General features: G+C 43.2%; 1 protein-coding gene across 4 annotated transcripts in view; it reads right to left on the bottom strand.

The window, feature by feature from the left end:
• The window catches only part of LOC132830705 (protein AF-10-like), a 189,277-nt gene that overhangs the window by 58,855 nt on the left and 117,561 nt on the right, over nucleotides 1–12,861 (bottom strand). The gene's annotated exons all lie outside the window — the stretch shown is intronic.

Below are 12,861 nucleotides of genomic sequence, written 5' to 3' on the forward strand. Positions count from 1 at the left end.
TCTCCGATGGGGACATGGCCGTGTTAAAGCTCTCTGCTCAACCGCAAGCTCCAAATTTCTCGCAAATTGTTCACAGCACATTAACACCGAAACAAGTGTCGGGCCCATAAAGCAGCCCTCGGGTATACTTTGGTTACCCAGAATGCCTCTGCCGGTGTTTGTATTTCACAAAATCACTTTCCTCCTTACTCCGGCTAATCCTTTCAATCTTTTCTCCCTTCTGCAATTACTAACGTCCACCTCAATGATTGATGATACCGACCTCAACTCCCCTTCTTGTGGCAACAAGATCCACATCCTCACCACTCCCCGGGTCAACAAGTTCTGCCCACATTTTTCACTGGATTCATATCAATATTCATATCATTATTTCATCTTATTCATGGAAGGGAACAGGGAGAAAAAGGTGGGGGGGGGGGGGAGGAGAGCGAAGAGAATGGAGGGAAGAAGAGCAAGCAGGCAATGACTGATTGGGGCCTACTAATCAGGCACAATGGAGCTGTATTTGTGATGGACTGCTCTATAATTTAAAGTCAGACATGGGGCTGTTTTGTGCCATGGTGCTGAGCCAAGAAGGACCTGGATTCAGAATTATTAAATCAGTTTATTGTGGTTACTCCAGCAGAGAGAGGAGACCTTTCAGGGATGAACCTCGGTTGCATTGGAAACACTGCTCCTACATTTGAAAGGAATGTGATTAAAAACTCTGCCGTCATGTTTAATGCAGAACTTCAGAATCTAGCACAGGAACTTACTTTGCTGCTGAAAGAAATGACTGATTGAGACCTTGTTTTGCCCTGTGTCAGGACTATAAACAATTAAACACAGGGTGTCATTTTATGAACGACAGCTCCTGTCAATTTGAATTCATTAGACGTTTTCCAAATATGCAAACGAAGCCAGCAAGGGCTTTAAACGTTGTATTCACAGGGATAAAGAGATCAATTAACCCCCCACACTTTCCACCCCCCACCTGCCTCACAGTAGCACAGTTTTATGTGACATAATTTTCTATTCAGCTTTAATTGAAAGAATACTAAACTGCAATCTATAAAATAACAGGTATTGTGGAACACACTCATTTTCTCCATCCCTTCCACATTCACTGAGGCGCATTTACTATGGTAACATAAATAAATAAGTTGGTCATTAATAATTCCAAAAAGGAATTTTGGGAGAAATTTCTTTGCTCAAATAGTTAAAATATTAAATAAAAGCATAATGCTGTGCAGACTCAGCAGGTCTGACATGTGTGGAGACAGACACGGTTGATGTTTCGAGTCCAAAATGACTCCTCTTCGGAACTTGAACTGACTCAGAATGAAAGTGCCATCATGGACTCATTAACTCAAAACATTAACTCTGTTTCCCTGTACGTACAGGCTGCCAGACTTGCTACATCTCTTCAGCACTTTCTGTTTCGATTTCAGATTTCCAGCGTCCGCACTTTCCTTTATAAGACAACAGGAAATACGAGCAGGAATAGGCCCTTCAGCCTGCTCCGCCATTCAACAGGATCATGGCTGATCCCACATTCCTCACATCCCCCTTTCCTACCCCTTCCCCATAACCCTTGATATCCCAACAGATCAAGAATCTATCTTAGCATTCAATATACACAAGGACTCTGCCTCTACACCTCTCTGTGGCAAAGAAATCCGAGGACGCTTAACCCTCAGAGAAGAAATTCCTCCTCATGTCAGTTTTAAATTGGTATCCCTCTATTCTGAGACTAAGTCTTCTGGTTCCACGAGGGAAACATCCTCTCAGTATATACCCTGTTAAGCCGGTTAAGAATCCAACATGTTTCAATGAGATCACTTCTCATTCTTTTAAACTCCACTGAGTAGAGTCCAAACCTGTTTAGCCTTTGTTGATAAGACAATCAGTCCTTTCCAGGGATCATCCAAGAGAACTTGTAGTTTTAGTTCAGAATGTGAAACACACTAACTAATATAATCGAGGTGAACAGCATAGACACAGATTTCAGGGGGAGTGAGGTACGCATGTGACGGAAAGAGGAATAAAAGGTTCCTACGATTCTGCACCCATTAGATCATTCTTACTCAGCATCTCACACTCATCGCACAACATGGTCACACAGATTTCTGGTGCAGTCCCCATGCAATAAAAGCACTAACATCCAGTTAAATGCAAGTTTAGAAGTCTGAGTTTCCTGGATGACAGAAAGGAAGATAAGAAATCAGCTACCATTCCTGGTCCTAATCACTTTCCATTAGAACAAAACAAAGAACTGTGGGTGCTTGAAATCAGAAACAAAAGCATATATTGCTGGAGGAACTCAGCAGGTCTGGCAGCATCTGTGGAGAGAAAACAGAGTTAACATTCTGACGAAGGGTCACTAGCCTTGAAACTTCAATTCTATTTTCTCTCTGCTAATAGACAAGGTCTTTTTCCCAGTGTAGGGGAGTCCAAAACTAGATGATGTAGGTTAAAGGTGAGAGGGGAAAGATATAAAAAGGGACCTAAAGGGCAACTTTTTCCCACAGAGGGTGGTGAGTGTATGGAATGAGCTCACAAAACCTATAAAATAACAGGTATTGTGGAATATATTTATTTTCTCCTTTCCTTCCACATTCACTGAGGCCTGAGGAAGTGGTGGAGGTTGGTGTAACTACAACATTTAAAAAGAGTCAATATGGGTATATGAATAGGAAAGGGTTAGTGGGATATGGGCCAAGTGCTGTCTAATGGGACTAGATTAGGTTAGAATATCTGGTCGATGTGGACGAGTTGGACTGAAGGGTCTGTTTCCGTGCTGTACATCTGTATGACTCCATAATGCTGCCAGACTTGCTGAGTTTCTACATATCCTTGGGGGACATTTGCCAAGGACAGGATGGTGATAGAGTGCAATGCCCTCATAGCTGACTAGCTAATGGTGACTTGCCTTCCAGGTTCGCATTTCAACAGTGGTTGCTTCTAGCTGGGTGACTGAGGATATTCAACATCCAAGGAGTCAAAAACAAAAGCCAAAGCAAATCCCTCAGTCGGAAAAGAAAGAAGGACGAGAAATAAGCCAAAATGCCGTCATTTCAATAGACAAGGAAAATCCCAGGCAGGAATCTGAATGACAAGTATCAAGTCTTGCTCAAGTGTGCTCACCATCCAATTGATCAAATTCTCAAACGCAGACTGGCTTTTTGCAGATGGGAAAGTGTGGATGCAGATCAGATGCGTCAAAACTGAAGGGAAATTCTATTCCAACACACTTGTAAAGAAAATCTTGTTTATTTGGAAGTACAAGCTTTGTTTAGAAGTACAAACCTGTTGGACTATAACCTGGTAGGAGAAAGTGAGGACTGCAGATACTGGAGATCAGAGTCAAAAAGTGTGGTGCTTGAAAAGCACGGCCAGTCAGGCAGCATCCGAGGAGCAGGAGAGACTACGTTTCAGGCATAAGCCCTTCATCAGTGTCAGGTGACTTTTAACTTTGTCCACCCCAGTCCAACACCAGCACTTCCACATCAACACACATGCTGCAGTTGATGAAGGCCTTTTGTTTTAAGGCAACAGTAAAGGCATTTCTGTACAAATTACAGAACTGGTCATTCAGCCCAGCTGATCCTTGTGCTATTTTTTCATCTGAGCTGCCTCCAACTCCTCCTCATCTAACTTTGTTAATATATCTCTTTATCCGTTTAGTCTTCGCAATGTATTTAGCTTCAACAGAATCACGGCCGATCCGTTCTTTCTTATGTCCAGTTTCCTGCAATCTCCCCCTAACCCTTGATTCCCTGACTTGATCAAGAATCTCTCAGCCTTACCTATACACAAGACTGAGGCCCACGACTCTTCAGGAACTTATGCTACTTCCTTTAACCGCTTCACACAGTAGAAAATGAAAGCCAGAATTGCATTTATATAGCGGTTTTCACAACCATGGACGTTCCAAACCACTTTGCAGCCAATAAGCCGCTTTTGAAGTATAGTGACGGTTGTAGTGCAGGAGAAAGGGCAGTCAATTTGCGCACAGACAACTCCCACAAACAGCACTTTGAGAATCACCTGTTCATCTGTCTAAGATTCTGTTCGCAGGTAAACATGGCCCAGACATTAAACATAACTCAACTCCTCTTCTTCAAAATAAGACCATGAGAGTTTTTAAAGTCCATCCCAGAGCCATTGCTTAAAGTCTCATCCCAAAAACATGCCACTTAGAATCATACAGTCACAGAGATGTACAGCATGGAAATGGACTCTTCAGTCCAACTCATCCTTGCCAGCCAGACATCCTAATCTAGTCCCTTTTGCCAGCATTTGGCCCATATCCCTTTAAACTCTTCCTATTCATATATCCATCCAGATGCCTTTTAAATGTTGTAATTGTACCAGCCTCCACCACTTCCTCTGGCACATGATTCCATACAGGCACCACCCTCTGCATGAAAACGTTGCCCCTTAGGTCCCTTTTAAATCTTTCTCCTCTCACCTTAAGTCTACACCATCTAGTTTTGGACTCCCCTACTCTGGGGAAAAGACCTTGACTCACCCAATCTATGCCTCCCATGATTTTACGAACTTCTAGAAGGTCACCCCTTGGCCTCCAGGGAAAACAACACAAATCCTCCAACCCTGGCAACATCTGTGTAAATCTTTTCTGAACCCTACCAAGTATCACAACATCCTTCCTATAGCAGGGAGACCAGGACTGAATGCAGTATTCCAAAAGTACCTCACCAATGTCCTGTACAGCCATATGACCTCCCAAATCCTGTACTCCTTGCTTAGAACAAACTCCTATGTCCAGACATACTTGAAACTAAACAGCAGAGGCAGTCAGCTGTGCAGGTTCATTGTTGTGGTTCTGTTCGCCGAGCTGGAAGTTTTTGCTGCAAACGTTTCGTTCCCTGGCTAGGGAACATCATCAGTCCTAGCCAGGGAACGAAACGTTTGCAGCAAAAACTTCCAGCTCGGCGAACAGAACCACAACAACGGACACCCGAGCTACAAATCTTCAACCAGACTTGTGCAGGTTCATTGCTGATCACACAGCTGTGTAGGTTGTGTGTTCATTTATTTCCCTCCCACGTAGTATCTGCTTTCTCTTCCTACTTTTTTTAAAATAGTGCTATTATTTTGATCTCTTTTTTTCCAAAGTTCCAAAGCAATGGAACAGCATATAATACAGTAATTACTACTCCAAAAATTTGAGGAAATCACCTCCAATACTAAAAACACCTAAAATAAAAGCGGTCTTAAAACAGTCAATTTTTTTTCCAATCCTCCATCTTGGATTAATTACCCAGAACCCTTTCTAACACCACAGTGGAGAATTGGACTTAATTTTGTTCTCCAGTCTTGGGGAGAGACTTGAGCCACACAATAAAGCTTTGTTGCACCTTCTCTGGTTCCAAGAGAGAAAGGCAGTATTAACAATTGCTCTCAGATTAGAGCAGGAAAGTAGAATTTATTCATTTGGGGGTGGAAATATTACACTTTAAATCGTTTCCGTCATGTCCATTGGTGTGACAGATCAATAGGAAGAATACAGAAACAGAAATGGGCTGTGAAATCCTTACGAGGAGAAAGTGAGGTCTGCAGATGCTGGAGATCAGAGCTGAAAATGTGTTGCTGGAAAAGCGCAGCAGGTCAGGCAGCATCCAAGGAACAGGAAATTCAACGTTTCGGGCATAAGCCCTTCATCAGGAATCCTGATGAAGGGCTTATGCCCGAAACGTTGAATTTCCTGTTCCTTGGATGCTGCTTGACCTGCTGCGCTTTTCCAGCAACACATTTTCAGCTGTGAAATCCTTACAGCCAGCACCTACATCCAATTAACTCATGGCTCCTCGGTTATTTTTAACTCCTTTTACCTGCCTTGGGTCCTTCAGCCTCATGACTCTCAATTAATGAAAATGTATTCATTTTAGTTTTCAACTTTTCACAGGGAGGCCAATCTCCTTTTCTGTCCAACATTATTCCATGATTTAAAGACTTGATGACCTAACCTTAGCATGTTGGTGTGGGCAGGGTCGGGGGAGGGGGTTTGGGTGTATTGGTGAGCGTTTACAGAGTTCCAGGCATGTTCCATTCTTGATGTCAGACAAGGAGTGCTTCCTGATGTTGACCCTGACAGCCATAGCCTTAACTTCAAGGTTAAGCCTCTTTGTTCAGGACTTCCCCCATTAGAGGAAATAGCTTCTCTCTATCCGCCCTATCATCCTCTTTAATCATCTCCGACTCATTTCCAGTTCATCTGCTGCAGCTTATTTCAGAACCACCCCACCCCCCCCCTCTCCCAACCTCCGTCAGTCAATAGGAAGATGGTCATACTGCTCCCAAGAAATACCATGAGCCAATCAACCTGAACCTCCTGTGGCAGGTGCAAGTTCTGAATAGTCAAAGTAGATCAAAGATTCGCACAGATGGGAGCTTTAACCAACCATCTGTGGGAGGAACAAAGACCCGAAACAGCACACCTATCCTCCAGGATCAGGATTAGAGAGAAGAAAGTAAAAATAACTGTCCCCTTTCCTGTTTCACGATTGCCAGACTCGAGCTCTGGAAAACCCATATAAACATGAAATACAGAACAGAAAGAGACCGGAAATTTTCACACATGTTCCTAATTGTCACCAACCCAAGGACTAGCCACCATCCTTGTTTACCCATTGCCCTAACTCTCGGCAGACTGTACTTCACTGACCTCTTTAAATACGGTGCTCAAAGATGTTGCAGAAAGGTTGCTGAAAGTGATAACAAAGTGATTTGGATTCCTTGAGCATAAAATCACAAAAAGCTAGCGTCCAAACTCAACAGGTAATAGGGAAGGCAAAAGGTGCTGGATCAGTTTGTACAGACTGGTCGGTGGCTCAGCACTGCCACCTCACAGCGCAGGGAGCCAGGTTCGATTCCAGCCTCGGGCGACTGTCTGTATGGAGTTTGTACATTCTCCTTTTGCCTGCGTGGGTTTCCTCCGGTGCTCCGGTTTCCTCCCACAGTTCAAAGATATGCAGGTTAGGTGAATTGGCCGTTCTAAATTGCCCATGGTGTTAGGTGCATTAGTCAGAGGGAAATGGGTCAGGGTGGATTACTCTTCCACCCCGAATTGTTGGGCTGAAGGGCCTGTTTCCACTCTGTAGGAATTCTAATCTAAAAAAAAGTTTAGAAGTTTAAAGTTAATAAAGTTGCCAGAGTCCTACAGGCTGCTTTCTCTCAGCTTTAAATGGAGAGTCACGATGCCTCAGGTGAGGAAAGGGGTTAAAAAAAAACTGGTAACCTTAGCTGATGTGGGAATTGAACCCATGCTGTGAGACCGGCTGTCCAGCCAACTGAGCTATCTGACTCCCTTCAGGATAATATAATTGAGATGTTTAAGATGATTAAAGCAGTCAATGGAGGTAAATTATTTCCTCCAATGGTGAAGTCCTGGACAAGGAGGAAGAACCTTCAAGTTAGATTACTCAGGGCTGATGTCATGAAGCAATCCTTCAAACACCAGGTGGAGAAAATCCGAGATTCTTTCCCTCCCAAAACAACATCCGAGGCCAGGAGTTAATTGAGAACTTTGTCCACCTCTGTTTTAAAGTTTTGTAAAGTAAGGATATTAAAGAATACTGAATAAGTTGGATAAAACAGAATCAAGGTGCAGACCAGCCATGATTTAACTGAATGGCCTTTTACTGTCTCGTTTTTTTTTTCCAACTTTAACAGAAATAACAAATATTGTCCTGACGATATTAAGCTTTGGCAACTTTGTCTCTCTTTTTAAATTGTGGATTATGAAGTGACTGTTTTATTTTGAAACTGGCCTTTCAGTTTACCATTGTTAAAACTGCACTGGTCTTCCACTGGATTGACTTGTTGCTATGGTAACAGGGAAGGCCATTTTAAGCCCTCTCTGTAACTACATATTCTTCCCCAACTCGCTCTGGGATGACACAGGTTTTTTTATACTAAGCAGGGGAAGAGGGGGCTGGAGTTCCATAGGGGTGGGGGTTGTGCAATATACAAGTTTTGCCTGATGGTTCCAAACAAGCTTCTTAAACACCACGCCACCACAATTAAAGGTCAAGTTACAAAAGAGGCTTCCATCTCCTCTCGATCAAACTGCATTCAATGAACTGCCCCTCACGTCTGCCAGAAATACAAAGCAATCAATCGTCACTCAGAGCTTTGAAACTCGGTCATCATACTAGTCTGTAAAAAAAAAGCACTCTGATTTCTGTCTGTCTCTAAGTGCTGATGAAACAGTGAGTGAAATGAAAAGTAACTGAAGATAGATTCACAGTGCCCAACAGCACTAAGGTTGGAAAGAGGAACAAAGGAGATACATCAAAAGACAGACACTGGGCGACGGGTAAGGTTGGATTTTGAAAGGCTGTAGACAGTCAAAGAGACTAGGCCCAAATTCCAGGTATGTCACCCCACACCCCTCTAACTTAGTGCACTTTAAAAGCACCTACCTGACTGAACTCTTGGTCACTGTGTTTAGCATATTTTTCACGTCAGGTATCCTTCTTAGACAACATTCACTGGAGTTTAAAAGAATGAGGGAAGGCTCTCATAGAAACCTATAAAGTTTGAACAGGACCAGATGACTAGGGAGTCTAGAATCAGGAGTCACAGTCCAAGGATACAGGGTCGGCTGTTTAAGATGAAATGACAGAAAATTTCTTCACCCAGAAAGTGGTGAGCCTGTGGAACTCTCTGCCACAAGCAGCCGCTGAGGCCAACACGTTGAACATTCGCAAGGAGGAGTTATCATTCTTTAGGGCTAGAGGGGTCAAAGGGAATGGGGAGAATGCAGGACCAGCCATGATCTTAATGAATGGTGGTGCAGGTTCAAAAAGGGCTGAATGGCCTCCTCCTGGTTTTTTTAAAAATGTTTCAGGTGCTGTACATGTTATCAGTGATGGCTCTGTTGGAAGCTGTCATTTCTAATCTGGAAGGGGTTCAGAAAAGATTTACAAGGATGTTGCCAGGGTTGGAGGGTTTTAGCTACAGGAAGAGGCTGAATAGGCTGGGGATTGTTTTCCCTGGAGCGTCGAAGGCTCAGGGGTGACGTTATAGAGGTTTATAAAATCTTGAGGGGCATGGATAGAATAAATAAACATGGTCTATTCCCTGAGGTGGCGGTGTCCAGAACTAGAGGGCATAGGTTTAGGGCGAGAGGGGAACAACATAAAAGGGACCTAAGGGCCAACGTTTTCACACAGAAGACGGTGCGTGTATGGAATGATCTACCAGAGGATGAGGAGGAGGCTGGTACAATTATAGCATTTAAAATGCATCTGGATGGGTATATGAATAGGAAGGAATTGGATGGATATGGGCCAAGTGCTGGCAAATGGGACTAGATTAGGTCAGGATATCTGGTCGACATGGACGAGTTGGACCGAAGGGTCTGTTTCCGTGCTGTACATCTCTATGACTCCATGACATGGGTTCATGTCCCACTCCAGAAGTGAAACAATGCTATGGGGTTACATTGGATAAAACATTAAATCAAAACCTCAACTGCCTTGCCCCAGTGTAAAAGATCCTTTGGCCCTATTTTAAAGAACAGGGAGACCATTCATCCCAATATTTTTCCCTCAAACTACACCAGAAAGATAGATCATGTGGTCATTACTTTTTTCTCAGTTTGTGGAAGATTGCTGTATACAAACTGACTGCTGCCTTTCCTCGGTTTCCATCGTGACTACACTTCAAATAGGACAATGGGCCAAATGGCCTCTTTCTCACATGATGATAGATGGCAAGGAGACAGGAGGAGAGGAAGTGTTTGAGCTCTATGCCTGTATTCTGCTGCTCCTGCTTTGGGCAACATTCTTCTTTTTTTTAAAGTTTTGTTTCTTCATTTCTCTTCTGTAACAAAGTTCACTTTTTTCTTATTTTCTGTGGCTGTGGTGGAGGACGGTGGTTGCGAGGGCAGTGTGGTGGATCCAGATATCTGCTCCTCATGGCCATACTTTATCAATGGGTGGGTCTGGTCCATTCCTCCTGGTGGCGGGGCGGCGGTTTCAGCAGAGGCTGGAGTGGTGGCAGCTCGCTGGTTCCGGTCCATTTCCTTGTGGCTATGGCGGTTATGGGCAGCGACTGAAGCGACAACAGCTTCAGCACGGGCAACTGTTTGGTCTGCTCTGTCCCTCCTTGCTATGGAGGCGATGGAGTGGCTTTGCTGTCGGTATTGGCAGCGTGGTGGGTCTGGTCCGGACCAGAAATCCTTCCTATGCTGACCTCCGGGATGGCTTCAGCCCATAGCCACTCCAGAAACCCAGGAGTCATGGAGGGAACACAAGGTGACCTTTGCCCTTTGTCTCCGATTTTTCTTCTTACAGTTCTCTAATAAAATGGCACTAAATCGTGGCAACGTAGACACATCTCACTGCATTTTCATAAAATAAGTGATGATAGATTGCTATTCTATTTTATTATAAAGGAATTCTATGACAATCTGTTTGGTGGGCATTGTCCTGTCTAATATTTAATCTCTTAGCCAATGAAGAAATCCTTTGATCTGCTTCAAAATAATGCCAGAGGGTCAACCTGAAGGGGAGACAGGACCTTGGGTTAATATGTTACTTGAAAGATGGCACCTCCGACTGTGAAGCACACCCTCAGTATGGCTGTCAATTGTCCTGATTTTTGTGCTCAAGTTCTGAAATCACAACCTCCACTTCATGGGGGAAAGAGTGTTTCCCATTATGGCACAATCCATTTTAACAGATCTTTGCAAACGCAGGTTATTAACTTACTGCTTTCATTTGTTTCTGAGATTTTCCACTTTCACACATTATATATAACCTTGGTGCTCCTTGAGCTGCTCAAGCCCCAACATCTGGAATTCCCTAAACCTTTCCACTTCTTTCACTTTCAAAATGCCCATCTCTTCTTCATGCTTCTGATCACATCTCCTAATAAGGCTTGGTGACAACTTTCATTTGATAACATTCTGGAAAGGTTCCTTCAGACATTTTACCCCATTAAATACATTATATAAATGCAAGCTCTTGATATATCTATCTGTATAACATCATGGCATGTTATTATGTTAACAGCATTCTATACTTTCAACATACAATGTATTTCTCCCTGAATTCTGTGCCATGCCAAATACATTTTCTAATGCTGTGTATTCCTTGGTATATTGTATTATCTTTCTAGCTTACATTCTGCCCACATGACACAATGAGAAGCTATAGATTTACTTGCCCGTCACTCAGCTGGTCAGCTGAATGAATTAACACAACACTGTTCTTAGACACTAGCACCCAGTACCTAACCAGTTATATAAACTGAAACAGGGCTGCAGCTGTCTGAGTGCTCAGAAGGTAACCCTTTGTTGACTGGATTGCATTTTGCCACAGCATCCCATGGGTTACAGTGGGGGAGGGGGACGGAGTTGATGGTGCTGGCAAATGAGTCACATTAGAATTCAGGCATTTGGGCTCCATTTCAGAGACTCAGGTCTGGTTCATATCAAAGAGTTCATGTCGAACAACAAATCAGAGTGCAAGCTGTGGGAACACTGATCATAATCTTTCAGTCTCCCTTAGAATCCGGAGTGCTGGCAGAGGACTGGAGAGTTGCAAACACTACATCCTTGTTCACAAAAGGGTGCAAGAACAATTGCAGATCAGTCAGCTTAACGTTAGTCATGGAAAAACATCGAGAAACAATAATTCAGGACAGAGTTAATAACCACAGGGACACACGTGGGCCATTGTGAAGTTCTTAATGGAAAAACCACAATCAACCAACTTGTTAAGAGTTTTCTGAAGACTGAACAGAGGGGTTTGATGAGGGCAATTCTGCTGATGTGTTGCACATGGATTTCCAAAAGGTGTTTTTGTACAGTGCCACGCAACCCACAGGAGAAATTTTATAGTACATGGATTAAAAAAGAGACATAGCAATGCGTATTTATAACTTACTGAGCAACAGGAACTCCTCATGGACAATATTTTGGGGCTTGAGGCAGTTTCATAGTGGAGTTTTGGAACCTTTTCCTAACATATATTTGTAGGAGTCACACAGCATGGAAACAGATCCTCCAGTCTAACTCGTCCATGCAGATCAAGTTTCCCAAATAAACCTGTCCCAGTTGCTTGCAACTGGCCTATAGTCCTCTAAACCTTGCCTATTCATGAAGCTGTCCAGGTGTCTTTTAAAAGTTGTAACTGTACCTACATTCACAACTTCCTTTGGCAATTCATTCCATACATGCACCACCCTCTGTGTGAAAAGTTGCCTCGCAGATTCCTGAAGATCTTTGTCTTCTCACTTTAAAAATATGTCCCTTAGTTTTGAATTCCTCCACCCTCGGGAAATGACCTTTACTCTTCACCTTATCTATGCCCCTCATTACTTTTATAAACCTCCATAAGGTCAGCCCTCGGTCTCCTATGCTCCAGTGAAAAAAACTCTCAGCCTATCCAGCCTTTCCCTACAATCTTGAGCTTCGTGACAATTTCAAAGTTTATAGATGATATAATACTTGGAAGCATTATAAATGGTGAGGGAGATGGTGGAAGTGTAAAACTTCAAAAGGACATTGACAAGTTGGTGGCATGGGCAGACAGGGGAGTAGATTATAAAATTCAAGGTGGAGAAGTGTAAGGTGATACATTTTGACGGAAAGAACCTGGAGATAACAAAGTTTCCTCCTTGAAAAGATGTGCAAGGACAGAGAGATGTGGGTGCATTTGTACATAAAGCATTAAAAGTGGGTCAAAGTTAGGACAGGTCAAGAAATGAGTTAATAATGCATAGAGTATCTGGGGCTGTATTAATAGGAGCACAGAGTAAAACAGGAAGGAATCATAGAATCTCTACAGGGTGGAAATAGGCCATTTAGCCACCATTTCCACAGAGTTTTACAAGAATGATTCC

Source organism: Hemiscyllium ocellatum, chromosome 32 (genome assembly GCF_020745735.1).
Source record: "Hemiscyllium ocellatum isolate sHemOce1 chromosome 32, sHemOce1.pat.X.cur, whole genome shotgun sequence".
Lineage (NCBI taxonomy): Eukaryota > Metazoa > Chordata > Chondrichthyes > Orectolobiformes > Hemiscylliidae > Hemiscyllium > Hemiscyllium ocellatum.